This window comes from Lissotriton vulgaris, chromosome 8 (genome assembly GCF_964263255.1).
Source record: "Lissotriton vulgaris chromosome 8, aLisVul1.2, whole genome shotgun sequence".
NCBI classification, from domain to species: domain Eukaryota; kingdom Metazoa; phylum Chordata; class Amphibia; order Caudata; family Salamandridae; genus Lissotriton; species Lissotriton vulgaris.
In genome coordinates, this window is record NC_141696.1 from 841,340,245 (window position 1) to 841,353,006 (window position 12,762).

The following is a 12,762-nucleotide window of genomic DNA, read 5'->3' on the forward strand; positions in this document are numbered from 1 at the left end:
TGCGCCAGATCAAATGCGTCACGCAAAACTACCCTTGCGACACGGCAGATGTGCCTCATTTACAATGCGGCGCGCCCTGGCGCAAGGGTAGGCACTTGCGTGACGCATCTCGTCACGTAAGAGCGGCGCATCGCTGGAGTCACGTCGCCAACGCAATGCAACTCCAGTAATGCTCAGGGCCACCCAATACTTTACATGCTGTGTCAGTCCTTTCGCCTGCTTCGAGCAGACATAAGGAATTGAATTGACGTAGCAGCGTCGCAGAAGTGCCTGCGTTAAATCTTGTAGATTTCACACAGGCAATTTTGCGAGGCGCACAGCCGCTGGACCGCCCACCCTGCGTACTAGGAACGCACCCATTGTGGTGCAGGCCCATGGCTTTATAACGTGACGCATCTCCCTAGATGCGTCATGCTGTAAATGACTTGCAGGGATGCGGCACGTTTACGCCGCTGTTGCGTCACGCAAGGCAACGTAAACGTGGCGCAAGGGGCTTGTAAATGTAATCTGCCCCCTAGTGTCTAGCATTACGCAGTTCTGTTAAGTACACTCATACATAATAGTTACTCAGGCCAATGAGACCACGAAATAGAAAACAAATAAGCATAGTAGCAACCCCACTGAGAAGGAGAGCAGTGCACCTGAAATGCACAGAAGATTTTGAAATATAATTTAACTACAATGTAATCGTCATCAGCGGCATTATTGGCTTGCTCCATGTAAAAAACAAATATTTGCAATACAACAACACAGAGCAGGAGAAAACATCATAGTAGTGAGTGATTAAATGCCAATGGCTACTACTACTCACCAAGCCCGGGGATCTCCAAGCCGAGCTGGTCCAGCAGGTCGCGCTCGCGGTCCAGGAGGTCCGTCCAGCGATGGGTGACCTGGCTGTAGGTGCGCTGGACCCCGTAGAGGTGGGATATGGCCCAGCACACCTTCTCCCACCGCTTCCGGCGCTCCCGCATGTTGTAGCCGCCGGCCGCGATCCTGCCGCCTCCCGCGATGGTCCTGGGCAGGCGGCGCTGGACGAAGTAGACCAGCGCGCCCACTTCCTCCGGGCTGAATATCTCCCGGCGCGTCACCTGCTCCCCCCTCGATCTCACGCCTGCTGTCCTGCCACTGGGTCCAGCACTACTCCCCGCCGCCGCTGCGGCCCTCAAGTGCCTGGGCAGCTTCACGGCGCCTGGCTTGACCATGGTCTGGGCAGGTAAGGTAGGAAGAAGTAGAAAATTAAGAAAGAATAGGATAGGGAAGAAGAAAAGAAAAGAGTTTACAAAAGTAGTTTAAAAGTAAAGAAAAATAGCAGAAAAGACAAAAATATACAGCTAGGAAAAGAGAGGGATAGATAAGAAGCAAAATCGTAAAAAAAAAACTGAAAACAAGCAAAGGATGGGAAAGATATCAAGAGGATTAAACACCATGCCCAGACACAGGAAATGAATGAAAAACAAGATGGCCGGCGCCCGTTTCCGAGCGCGAAAGTCAGTTCGCGCGAGATTTTCCTCGCGATCTCGTGCGAACCTCTAGATTTCCCGCGCGATCTCGTGCGAACCTCTACTCGCAATGCGCTTACTGCGCGAGATTATACATAGCGGGCGGAAACGGAAATACGTCACGCAAACAAAATGGCCGCGCCCGTACTCGACCTTGGGGTAAATTCGCGTGTTGCGCTGCAAGCGGCTCGCGAATACTGCAAAAAAACTCGCGAAACAACAAGCCGCAACAAAATAAAATGCTCATTCGCACGAATTGGCGGCTTCCGCGGTCGGTTTCGCACGACGCCGCGCCCCGCGAATAGCGCGAAAAAAACCGCAAAACGATTTCAGCAAAAGCAAAAGCAATGAGCAGGTGCAAAAGGTCAACCTCATGATTTGTAACGATTCTTTGTATTGCTTCCTGAGGGGGCCCTCCAGAATTCGGTTGCCTGCTTGCAACTATTGTGTGACCCTGCTCTGACCTTAACTGTATGCCACAAAGGTCCTGATTTACAGCTAAAGGAGCAGACAAGCAGGTGCCAGGCTGGAACTTTAAATTCTTTCAGTGACACATTAATTAGCCCCTAATTCATTATTGTCAGTTGGGGCAGGGCAGGTGTTGTAACTAATTTTGCAACAATGAAAGCACTTAGCAAGTGCAAAAGATCACTAATCAGGGCGCACTAAGGAAGCAGGTGCCAGCTAAAAAAATATTCTGTGACACATTAATCAGCCCCAAATTAATTCAGGTCACTTGAGGCAGGGAAGGTGTGCTTTGCTTTGCCGAAAATAATGTACACTGGACAACCAGAGGGTGTGGTGATGAAACAGAGGGTGGCATGGGTGGGCCAGAGGGTGGCATGAGTAGTCAGAGAGTGGCAGTGGTGACAGAGAGTGGCAGTGATGAAGAAGAGTGTCCCAAACAGGCTGGACATGTAGAAACAACAAGTTCGCAAAACTTGCGACCCGACAGGTAAGTTCGCAAATTGCGAAATTGTAAAAACCCTCGCGAACTGGCAGAAACACGGGCGAACACAAAAAAAAATAAAAATCCGCAAATTCGCGGGAATTCGCGGATTTTGCGGATTGCGAATCCGCAAATCCGCAAAATTCGCGAACGCGAGATCCGCAAAATTCGCCCATGCTTAGTGTAGGATCTATCAATGGCGCGATAAGTCCAGTAAATTGCTCCATTGTCTTTGTCAAGGTGCTGGGAGTTCCCTGGTTCTCCCTGGGCTTTTGGGGCCGGATGATCCCTCAGTTATAGCAGAGAGCTTCGCACACTACTATGCTGATTTGTATGCCCTACAAGAGTCCCTGTCAGAGGACATGGTCCGCCGATTTATTTTGGATCTCCTGCCCTGGTCTCTCTCCGATGAGGCTCGGGCCGAATTGGATCTCCCACTCATAATGGAGGAACTGGGCATGGCATTAGGGGAACTTAACTCAGGGAAGGCCCCAGGGCCCAGCGGATTCCCCTGTGAGTTGTTTAAGAGATATTTTCCGAAACTGAGACCCCATCACCTTCGGGTGGTGGAGGAGGCACAGGAGCAGGAGCGCCTTCCGTGTGACTGGAGACACGCGAGGTGGTCGTGTTCCAAGCCCCGGGCTGTCCTCCGGACCAACACTCTTCATACTGCCCTATTTCACTGCTAAATATGAAGGCCAAGGTTTTGGCCAAGGCCTTGGCCACTCGCCTTCGCTCCCATCACCTTGCTGGTCCATTCGGACCAAGCGGGCTTCATGCCTCAGCGAGCGACACAGCACAATATCCGGCGGGCGCATATTGCTATAGACATGATTCGGAGGCTGGATGTGCCAGTGGCTCTCCTGTTGGCAGATATGGATGATTCCCTTAGTTGTACTAATCTCTTTGCGCTTAAGGATAATTTGAATTTGGCCCACAGTTCTTGGCCTATTTAAAACTTCTTTATACACATATCACGACACAGTCCGGGTTGCGGGTGCTGCCTCCTTCACTTTTCCTATTGGGTGGGGCACCCGTCATGGATGCCCGCTGTCGCCATTTCTTTTTTCTCTTGCGATGGAGCCCTTGGCGGCTTGGGTGCGGATTGACGCAGACGATGTTCTTTTCTTTTTGACCGACGTCAATAGGACGGGCCCCAGATTGCTGCGTATTATGGAAATATTTGGGGAGACTTCCGGTGTATTCATGAACGTGAGTAAGTCTGTGCTGTGGACACTGGGGCGTCAGGTGGAACTTGGTACCTGGGCATCTGCGGTGCAAGTTACAGCATTCGGTATGAAATATCTGGGGGGTTTTCTGTCCGATTCATCGGGGGAGTCCTGGAACCGTAATGTTGCATCGGTTTGGACGCGGGTGCGCGACAAATTGAGAACTTGGTCTCATTTGCCCCTTTCTCTTCCAGGTCAGTCGGCCATCTTTAAAATGGGCTTGTTGCTGTGCTTGCTCTACCATCTACAGAATCATCCATTCCCTTTTAGGCCCTCTTGGTTCCGCAAGGTTAATTCAGTGCTGGGACAGTTTCTTTGGGAAGGAGGGGCACCCAGGGTAGTGCTACGGACGTGTTTTCACTCCACGTGCTGTGGTGGGCTGGACACCTCAGACGTCCAGTCCTACTATGTGGCCTCGCAACTTCTGATATTGAACGAATGGTGGTATGGGGAATCGCTCTGATCCTGCATATGCAGTGGAGCAGTGCCAGATTATTATTATTATTTTAAGAATTTATAAAGCGCGGCTGTCACCATTGCAGGCATCCTGGAGCTGACAGATCTCAGAGAGGAGCGAGAAGCAAGAACAGAGGAGATAGGCTAGCCAGGGAAAAGCCAAGTTTTTACATTTCTTCTAAACTGCAGAAGTTCATTAATGTGCCTAATCTCAATGGGGAGAGTGTTCCATAGTCTGGCGGCAGCCACCACGAAGGATCTACCTCCGGTTCTGACCTTCCTAAATCTGGGGATAACTACCAGTTTAGCGTCAGATGAGCGGAGTTGTCTGGTAGGCGCATACCACAAAAACTTATATTTTAAGGGGGCTGGACCACAACCATGGAGGGCCCTAAAAACTATACAGAGGGCCTTAAATTGAATCCTCTGTCTAAGAGGAAGCCAGTGAAGTTTTGCCAAGGCTGATGGTCCGTGCGATCTTCTTGGCAGCCCCAAGGCCAGTTTTGCAGCCGCAGACTGGATCCTTTGAAGCCTATCCAGTAAAAACTCAGGGGACCCAAGCAGGAGAGCATTGCAATAGTCCAACCTGCTCAGGATAGTGCATCTAACCACTTAGGCGCAAGCATGGGTGGGTAAAAGGGGCAGAACCTTCCTTAGTGAACGATGGATGGCAAGGCAGCAGGCCGATGTTTTTTGCACATGGGTCTCCATGCTGAGCTTGTGGTTCAACATGACCCCTAGGTTGCGGACAGAGTCCGCAGGCCGTACGTTGGAGCCTGTTTCCGGGGGCTAGAAGTTGTTAGGGAACGGTCGAAGAATCCTCGTACCAGCGCTGAAAAGCACCTCGGTTTTCCCGACATTGAACTGAAGTGAATTATCCCTCAGCCACCTTGACGTGTACCGAAAACAATTATGTAAGACCTCCACAGAGATTGAATCATCTCCTTCCAAGGAGAGGATCATCTGCGTGTCGTCGGCATAGTTGACGATTCTAATGCCGAAGCCTTTAATGAGTGAGATTAGCGGCCTGAGGTAAACATTAAAAAGTATTGGGCTGATGGCAGAGCCCTGAGGAACACCGTGCAGTACCGGGGAAAAAGATGATTGGAAAGGAGGCCTAGATACTGCCTGCTGCCTGTCCTGCAGGACAGAGTGAAACCATTGCAGTGCCGTATCTCTCACTCCTGCCTCAAACAGCCGCCTCAGTAGGATCTTATGATTCACCGTGTCAAAGGCGGCAGACATATCGAGCAGGATCAGAAACGAAGCCTGACTTCTGTCTGCGCGCCTTTGAAGTTCGTCCATTGCGGTGATGAGGGCTGTTTCCGTTCCATGAGCAGGCCGAAAGCCGAATTGGTCCACGTCAAGTAGCAGATGATGTTCCAGGTGGGAGGAAAGAGTGTTACTAACCACCCGTTCAACTATCTTGGCAGGGAACGGCAGCAGTGAGATGGGCCGATAGTTTTTGGAGCAGTCAGGATCCAAGGAGGGTATTTTTAGCAAGGGGGAAACTAACGCCCGTTTCCAGTGAGCTGGGACGGTGCCAGTTACCAGGGATTGATTACAGATGAGATGGAGTGGGGGGAAAAGTTTGTCTTCAAATTCCTTCCAAATTTTGGGAGGCACCGGGTCCAGAGGAGACCCGGAAACAATTCCTCTAGCTATCTTGGAAAAGTTTTCAAATGTAAGCGGCGGAAACCTGAGTAATGAATTTTCCGGAGCCAGAACCAAAACAGGTAATCGGTCCACCAGAGGGACAGGTCTTAGGTCAGGAGAGGTGTCAATATCAGGATGAATTCAATTTCTTACACATGGTCTTATACTTGGCTTCTATCCGCAAGACACTTCTGTTCGCCACAAGGGTAGTTTTCCAGGTGTGGAGGCAGGCCGTGGGCAGGATGGGGTGGTGGGGCAGGCTGACAAGGGAGACTCCCCTTTGGTCCAATGGTAGATTGCCACAACTTGCAGGCTTGGTGGGTTTCAGAGAATGGGATAACATTGGGATCTCTACGTTAGGGGACGGTATGCATGGCACGGTTCTAAAATCTTTCCAGGATCTCCAGCATGAATATCAGATGCCGAAAACACAATTTTTCAAATACTTGCAGTTTAGACATGCCATACTTCCCAGCGTTGCGGAGTTAGAATCTCTTACCGAGTTCAGTCCTGTTGAAGCTAAAGTATTAATGGGTGACCTACAAGACCATAAAACTTCCAAGATATTTCAAACCTTGGTGTCAAATTGCCCCACTACTTTAGATAAACTTAGGGAGAGGTGGGAGGATGACCTTGGTCCCCTGGATGAGGAGGACTGTAAGGAAGCGCTTGCGTCTCCTCCAGGTTGATCCAATTTAATTATCTTCACCGTGTATATTATACTTGCGTCAGGCTATGGAGGGCGGGCTTGATAGAGTCCCTGGTGTGCCTACAATGTGGCCCTGTTTCACACAATTTGGCAGTGCGTGCTGCTCGAAAGGTTTTGGCCTGCCTTGCTGAGGTGTTGGGGTGGGAGCTCTCTTACTCCTCAAAGTTGGTGCTGTTACATATAATGGAGGAGGTGGGGTGAAATATTTATAAGCCCCATCTGATGCTACTGGGCTTTACGCTGGCTAAACAGGACATTGCTCGTAAGTGGAGGGCTGGGGCCCCACCTCCGCTCTCGGCGTGGAAAAATGGTTTGGATTTCAATATGGGTTTGGAGGTTCCTATTTTTCAAGTACGGGGGTGCTTGTTGAAGCATTTTAAGGCCTGGAAGAGGTGGGCGACATATCGGGGTTTGGACCTAGAGCCCCCTGCCATGAGGGATGTGGCAGTTGAGGGTTAAATTGGGCAGGAATTGTGGTTCTGGACCTATGGGTACCTGCGGATAATGTTCCTTATGTGTGGGCGATTTTGTGTTATTAATTGTGTAATGCAAGGACAGTGCGGGTGTTTGTTTCAGTAATGTTTTATTTTTTGCATAATGCATATGCTAAAAGTCAAAGCAATACTTCTTGTGTAACATGTTGCAGTCTGTCTCTGGGTTACAGAGCTTTGCATTGTATTTGACAATTGACATAATAAAAACGTGTTTAAAATAAAAAGAATACAAATTACATGTGGCTAAGAACTGCAGGGTAAAGTACCAAAAAATGGGCCAGCCTGGTACTTAGGGTGACATGCCATCCCAGTTTTTTACCAGCTGTCTCAGCAGATTTCCTCAAATTTAGAACATGTCCCTGTTTTCAGCGAGCTTCGACTGAAAGCACGGAGAGGCATGTTTTATGTTTTCCAAGGCAGGACTATTTAGCAGATCTTATCAGAAAACAATTTAGTCAACATACACAATACTGGGTTTACAAGTTGCATTTAATTTGCTCCCATAGTGCCTTGTTGTGTTTGTTTCTATGTTGGGCTGTCATTTAGGCCCTTCTGTGCCCCTTGTTTTATTTTAAATTGTAGTCCTTCTATGTTTGCAAAATGTCCTGGTTTTTGGTTTTCAAAATCTGGTCACCCTAACTTACCTCCGTGGTAAAGACTAGGGGATAAAGACTACATGCCATCAGATTTGCAGCTATCAAAACCACTGGAACAATCATAATAAAATGTTCCATTTCACTTTCACAATGAATTACTATCCATTTTTGATTTACCTATGCCTTTCAGAACACACAAACAGCACGTTATTGTGGAAGATTGCTAATTTTCTCTAATAGAAAAAGAAAAAAACTCTACACCAGGCATCATGAGAGAGTCTGATACTTGAGGGAAATCAAACCAAACATGCCAGTAAAGTCCAACTTTGCTTATGTAAGGAGAATTTTTTCTTAGGTCGAGCCTAGAGACAGCGTGCGTGTGCTGCAAGGCATGCTGTATTCCGTCTATGAACTTTGTACACAACCACCACAAGCCCATCAGTTGTCATTGGTTGCTTGGTCTGCCTTTTCTAATTCCATAGTTTCTGTTGGTGAATAGTATCCATTTGTCCCACCTTGTGACTGTTTTGTGCTCGCCCTGCCAACTGCCTCTGCTACATGGATCCTTTCAGCATGGCCATATGTTTTGTTTAACTGCACTACTTTTTCATTCCGCCCTCTCCTCGCCACTGGCCGGCACACAGTGCTGCTTGCAGTTCACTTAATCTCCTCCTTCGTAGGTATTTTTTTTTCCAAAACTTTATTCAGGATGAACAAACATTACAGGCAATGCATTCGAAGACACAGTAGTTTAGAATAGCTGTAGCATAGATACATGAACTTTGCCACGCGACGGTAGCCAGATGGTTTGCATTACACTTATTTAGCTTGCAGAAGGAACAGAGAATTCAGTGCATGAGGAATCATTGCATCATAATAATATAAGAGTCCACATCATCATTTTCAACCATAACTCTCAAATGTGCATCTAGATCTGCTATTACGTGATCCGGGGAAGGAAGCTTACTTTCTGATCATTGTAGATACGCTACACTGGACTATGTAATGTAATACACTGCATTATTGCACCAAGACGCTACTTCCAAAGCGCAAGAAAATAGTGCGTTTGTTACTGCTCGCGTAGAACGGCGTGCAGCGTGTATGAGAGCGAGTATTTTCGTGAATTCCTAGTACGTTCCTAAACCTGTGTACCTTTTAATTCTTGTAGTAACATCACATATTGTTGCCTGAATACACACTTAGAATGACAGTGGGGTAAAATCATTGTTCGTGATTAAGGAGTTAAAGCTATTCATCCAGTGCTGTTCGTATACTTTTTTCTTAAATAATTGCAACCGGTTGGGTTTAGAATATTGTTTTCTTTTGAGTCATAGTATACCTTTTTGTTGCATCAATTTCGTTTCCTGGTTGTAACCATGTTTTCCTTATAGCAATTCACAGTGCATTCAAAATAGTACACGCATTTATGAGATTTGAAAATAGGGACAACATTTTTTATTTAATACGATGTGTTTTGATACATGATTCGGATTAGATGTTTGGGATTAATTAGTTGTTTGCTTTTCATTTTTTAGAACCCTGAGGAAGGGTCCTTATAGAGACCCGAAATGCATTGGGTACAATTCATGAAATGGATTTAATGTATCGAAGAAAAATAAAGGATTCATGATATGAATGAAACAAAATAAAATAAATTCAATACATTACTCCTTAAAGGATATACATTTTTATTTAAGACATTGATAAGGAACGCAGGGTTCCCTGAAATAGTGCGCACGTTCAACAGGACGGGAAGTCTCCCAACCAGATCAGTTTCCATATGTGCAAGGCACTCTGACCAAGTGCAACGAATGGAGCAGCAGTAAAATGATTGTCTGATTACTTTTGATTGAAAATCAACAGTTTGCGCAGAGCATCTTTAATATTAATAATATATATGACCCCATGAGGTCGGCAGACCTGTCCCTCTCCCTGGCATCAAATGTGTTTCCTGCAAATAAATGATGTCCACTGTATAACGGTTAAACCTCTGGCATTCCAAGTAATAAGTGTTAATGGCAGACCCACTTGGTGAGATTTGTGTACCATTGAAAATCAGCAATATTAAACAAATACAATACTGTGTAGTACTTCCCTACTGTTTGCCACAACCCTGCACCAAATGATACTGTTTATGGATACCCCACTTTCCGCCCACCCACACAGAACAAGTTTAGCCCCTGTAAGATGGGAGAAGAACACCCACCCTCTAATTAGAAGAGTGGCTAAGGAGCTGTAATGGGCCTGTCGGTGGCAGATGGCTTCTGACATCTTTAAACAGGGACTCTAGAGTAATTTTACAGTAAGGGAAAGAGTAAATGCTACAAAAGAAGGAGAGGGCCTGCGGACAAATTGTTAGAATTGGGTAGTAGAATTTCTTCAATCACTGGCTAGTACATAGAATACGTCTGGCACCGTAACCACCACCACCTTAGAACAGTCTTAAGCTTGGGAAACCACACCTGAAGACAAAGGTGCTACTGGAAGAAGGCTCTTGACTCCTGCTGGAAAAAGTGACACACTCAAGGACACCTGAATCTTGCTGGCAACCAGGTTCCAAAACTGCTCTCCAAGAGTCAAGCAGTGACTTCCTGTTTCTCCGCTTCAGGATACAAAAATTCTCTCCCGACTCCAAGTGGACCTATCTGTTCACATAGAAATGCACCCTGTTGGAGAGTTGGCTTGTGAGTGACTTGGCTCTCTGAAGTCTGCCATGAGGAGCTGTGGCGCCTATAGAACTTACCAGGAGGAAATGTTATGTTATGTTATGTTACAGCGTTCTTTTATAGCGCATGGCTACTCGAAAAGAGTGTCCCGGCGCTTTCCACCTGCATCTCAGAATAAAAATAACACAACACAGCAAAAGAATGGGAAAAAGAACTGAAACTGAAGCAATAAGAACAGCCTAAAGATTAAAAAGCCAGGTCTTCAGGCTCTTCCTGAACTGGAACAAATTAACAGTGCTGCGCAGCGAAAGAGGAAGCGAGTTCCACAGCTGTGGGGCTTTGCAGCTGAAAGAGCGCCCTCCCGTGCGGGCCTTCCTCACCCGAGGGACCACCGCATTGTAAAGGGATTCCGAGCGCAAGGAGCGGACTGGTCGATAGAAGGCTAGTCTCCGCCGCAGGTATCCAGCCCCTGATCCAAACAGGGCTTTGTGCATCAGAGTCAGGGATTTAAACTGGATCCGCTTCCGGACAGGCAGCCAATGTAGCGCCTGAAGCAGCCCGGAAGCTCGGGCTCGTCTACGCAGGCCAAAGATAGCCCGGGCGGCAGAGTTCTGTACCACCTGTAGGCGCTGAACTAGGTAATCAGGGAGGCCAAGGAAGAGGGCATTAGCATAATCAAGCCTCGAACCGACGAGAGCCTGCACAGTAATACGCCTGTGCTCCTCAGACAGCAGGGGCAGGAATTTACGGAGCATTTTCAAAATTCCATAACAGGTGCCAGCCAGACCCAGAATGTGTGTTCGCAGCGATAGCTGGTTGTCCAGCTTGACACCCAGGTTTTTAGCCACCAAGGAAGACTGTGCAGGAGGGCTCATGTCGGACGGCCACCAATGCTGCCACTCCGGATCGACACCGCAACCAAAAAACAGAACCTCGGACTTGCTCGAGTTGGCCCTTAGACTGTTCCGTTGGAACCAGTCAAAGACCAATGTAAGACAGTCCCGAATTCTCCCTCCATCAAACTCCTGGTCTTTCCCGCATGTGAAGAGGAGTTGCGTGTCGTCGGCGTAAGAGATGATCTGGGCCCCATATGCTTCCACCAAGGCCGCCAAAGGGGACATAAAGATGTTAAACAACGTGGGGCTCAACACAGATCCCTGTGGAACCCCAACTCCCAATGGCGGCATCTCGGCAGAGCTCTGGGAAACCCAGACCGTCTGGCGGCGGCCTTCAAGGAAGGATGTAAACCACCTGAGCGCCGTCCCCCTAAGGCCGATGTCATAAAGCCTCGCTAAGAGCGCCCTGTGGGGGACGGTGTCGAAGGCCGCCGATAGATCTAACATGACCAGCATCGCCCTCCCGCCGACATCAAGAGTCTCCCTGATGATCTCAGTGACCTCTAGCAATGCCGTTTCCGTACTAAAATTAGGACGGAAACCGGATTGAGATGGATGGAGCAGATTGTTAGCTTCCAGAAAGCGCGACAGGACACCGTGGACGTGTTTTTCCGTGATCTTCGTGAAATGTTCCAGCACTGTGAATAAAGTGGAACTTTGTTCATTTTGTTCACCTCTGGAGGACTAGGACAAAGTACTGAGGCTTTCCCAAGATGGTCACACCCAAGGCAGATGTTTGAAATTGGGCTATCAATTAAAGGGGCGATGACCCCCCCTAATCAATAACCACAATCCTTGTAGGGGTTATTAACCCCTTGTAGCTATGATGCAGAGTAGATGGGATTAACGTAGAGGCAATGAGTAAAGTATTTATGCAGTACTAAAACAGTAATAAAGTTAAAACCAGTAGCGGCTATCACGGATTGGGAAGGCGGGGCTGGGGGTGTGAAGCAAAAATACACTTACCGCTTCACCACGTCTCTTCCTCGTTCTCTCCGTGTCTCTTCCTGACAAGTCTGGCCAGAACGGAAGGACACAGGCTCCCCTAAGCCAATCACGATGTGGCTGTCAGCAGCGTCGTGATTGGTCTGAGTGCCATGTTTCGCTGCTCAGACAGGGACTGGGAGCCTGTGTATGTTCTCCACCTAGGCTGTGCAATACAGCCTGGTGGAGAAAACATGCTAAGTGCGCATGACTGTTTGGCTGGCTCAAGACAGCTGGCCGAACCATCATGCGCACGAGTGCCCACCGCTCCTCCCCCTGCTCTGTAAGCAGAGCTGCCCCACCTGCAAAATTGCTTCAGCGGGGAAAAATAAAATGATACTAACATTGTGTTATTATCAATTTATTTTTCCTTTCTTAAACTGCTGAAAAGCAGTGGGGTGATGCTCTTCCGCTGTATCAGAGAAGCCACCACTGGTTAAAAAACAACAAAAGTAAGATCTGCCAACATTTTTTATTAATAAAGTGCATTTTAATAAATAAAATGACACTAAAACAACAACAGAAATCCAATAAGGGGAACAAGAGATACAAATGTTAAACGTTTAAAATAATAATAGCTCCAAATAGGTGTTAAGCAGCACTCACAGCCAACTAATCATGGTAGACT